Raw genomic sequence first — 3,309 nt, 5'->3', positions numbered from 1 at the left:
TTTCATCAGAAATATGAAGCTTTTCTTGAAAAAAGTATTACAATCCCCCCTGCCCTGAAAAAAGAGGGAAAGAAAGGAAAAAGATATAAATTTTCCAGATGTGTTGAAAAATCCCTGTGTAATTTAGATAATGGGAATACTCCTGATCTTTTCTTTAGACTCTGAGAATAAACTTCAGCAATCATGCTCAGAAAATAACTACTGGAAATACAATTATGCTTTCCTGTCGGGACTTGCCTGAAGACATGAACAGTTGGAAAGTCTCTCTCTAGGAGACATAAACAGTTGGTGCGTGGTTTGTTTAAAATTCTCTTCATAAAGGTGGTGTCATGAAAGAGCTGGTATCTTGGCTCATAAGAGGAAAAACTAAGATAACGATGATAAAATCTCCTATTGCTATTAGAAGTCAGTAACAGTATCTTAATGAACAAGCAAGTTGTCCAAACAGACAATACTTTTTCTTTTTGTTAAACATGCTTTATGACAGATTTAGATACTGATGAGATCTCAGAGGCGCAGCATAGCCTAAAGACAATCACATTTGCTATCAGTCTTCATCTATCTAATGAAGGCTTATAGCCCTTTAATACCTGTACAAAAGTAAGTGATTCTTTACATCTCTTTTTGTATCAAGTCTGTCTAAATGAATAAATTTGTGACAAGGATTGCTCAAAGCATAAATGTCTGATATTTTGTATGACTGCAAATATCAAAGTAGATGAACCTTCAACTTTTCTTTAGGGCAGCAGCTGGCTTTCTGCTTTCCTTGACTTTCTCTCATGTGAAATGAGCAGGAGTTATTCACATCTGTGGAAATGCAGCATACGAATGAGAGATATTTCTCGCTGATAGTTAAATCTGCTGAGGAAAACAGAAAAATCAATGGGAAATACACATCAAGTTCACTTAGGGAAGGCTGCTCTGTTGCGCCCATGGCATAGGAAATAAATAGCTCTTTAGCCTGGAGATGTTGATCTTGAAATTTTTGAGCGATTTCTCCCTCAGCATGTATTCATTCCCAATCCCACTCAAGGGCTGGCACCTGGAGCTGCTGCTAAGTGGTGTATCTGCCACATGGTGGAAACATAATATTGATTTTTAGGAAAATCAATTCCCAGTTTTACAAGATCAAAACCAGAAGATAGCAAAAGAGAGACTGGACTTTATTTTATAATGATAATCATTATACTATACAGATTCTTGAAAGAGACGCATGGCTAAGAGACATCATATTGATTTACTAGCAATAAACTCTGCCTGTTTTGGTTCTAACTGAGGTGCTTGAATCTCTAGATATAACACTATTGATCACAAGCAGTGAGTACCTTCTTATCTGTAAATAAATAATTCCATTCTATTTTTCATGCCTTTCAAATTGGTGAAAATGTGGAAAAGCACAAAAGGGTGGCAGATGTCACTGCAACAGTTTATTTTTAGGAGAAAAATAAAAAGATTTTCTGTTTTCTCAAAATTAAGAGTATCAAACCTGGAAATGGATCCTTTGGGCAACATTATTAAAGAAGGTAGCCTGACCATTTCTGGTGAATCCCAATCTTAAATGAGAAAATATATTATTAATTTATTACCTTTCTTTAACTGGTGAATGTAGCTCATATCAATTATTTAGTAATGACTTAAAGAGTGGGTGAAGTAAGAAAGGTTCTTACATTGAAAAGAACATACCGTCAGTAAAAACAACTTAAATGGGAACTAATAACAATGCATATGTCAATCAAACATTATTATATGTACTGGAATACACTTGTGATAATAGTTTTATCAAACTATTTATTATGCCATGGAAAGCACTGTTTGTCTTGTGATTAGTGCATATAAGAAAAGTTGCAACCAGAGTAGTAATACAATCTTAAAAACAATTTAGTTAAGCCAGGCAGACCTCCCCTGCAATTACATTTAAACAATTTTACGTAGTAGTCCAACGTTTTATTACCATAGTTCAACACATTTTTATCACTGATAGAAACAAGCCGAACTATTTAAGCAAGCAATAGACATGCTTATGTACAGCTAAGTGCATTAAACCAAAATTTTGTTAATGGTTTTGACTCTGAAATAAACTATCCTCATTCAGATTTCTCTGTCAAGATCCTGATTCAAAGATCACTGAATTATTTAACTGTTCTTATAGACTTTAAAAGGTTATGCATCAGTTCCAGATCAGTGAATGTTTGTAGTGTATTTTGAGCTTCCTAGATGAAAAGAGACATCTAATCACAACCTGCAATCATTTTATTATAATACAGAATTATTCTTGCTTCCCCCCCACTTTACTGTGAAAGTATTATATTGTGCAAACATCATTGCTATCTTTATTTCAGTTATGGATCATCAAAAATAACTAAAAGGGAAAAGGAAGTATACAAAGTAATTCACCTTGTCGGTGTTTGTGCCTTTGGTACGATATGGAGATTGACAGCAACAATATTTGAAAAGTGCTATTTCTTTTCTTGAACCCCGGTAATATGGTACCTGACATTAATTTAGAGGCAGAGAATTCTAAATAGCTGTTTAGAACATATTGAGACTGAGTAAAAGTTCTTATCTTTACTCAAATACTGGACAGTAAATAATGCCAAGATCACTAATATACCTTTTTTACTTTTGCTACTTGATTCCAATATGTCTATCCCCACGTTGGTTTCATTTTCCCTTTGAGGAACCTGTAGCTATCCCTGGGAGAATGATGATACGGGTCAGAGGATTTTGTATGCTCTGTGAAAAATTTCCCTGGTCCTGTGTCTCATCCATCATGTATTGCTAAATAACTTTTAGCACTATCCAGTCTTATATTCTATGACACCAAGTTCGACAACCATTTTGTGAAGACACAGATAAAATTCACAAAGGCACATTAGCAAACACATTTCAAACGGGTTTACTAGTTCAGCTTATGTTAACTAGGCATTGCCACAAGGCATAGTGAAAATGTTGTTGTCCAAACTGAATTATCTTGTCATGGCTAGTCTTGAAATGTTCAAAAACTCAGGTTTTTTTCCCCCTCTGGTCAATATTTAGGAATGGTGCATATGCCAGTCTGCATCAGAAACTCCTCTGTCCGAATAATACACAATATTATATTTAGCAATGACCAGAGGTGGTGGTTATGACTGGCTGGCTGCATTAAGGCTATTATATGTTATGGGTTTTTTTTGTTTGTTTTTTTCTGCTAGAAAGAGGTCTCAAAGTGTATACAAAGTATGCAAATACATTTCAGCCCTCTGGATACAAACAGGCTCTACAGAATAAAAAAATTAATGAAAGCGTGGGTCCTCATATTCTCCCAAATTC

The sequence above is a fragment of the Phaethon lepturus genome, unplaced genomic scaffold (assembly GCF_000687285.1).
Source record: "Phaethon lepturus isolate BGI_N335 unplaced genomic scaffold, ASM68728v1 scaffold1908, whole genome shotgun sequence".
Lineage (NCBI taxonomy): Eukaryota > Metazoa > Chordata > Aves > Phaethontiformes > Phaethontidae > Phaethon > Phaethon lepturus.
This window is presented reverse-complemented; position numbering follows the sequence as displayed.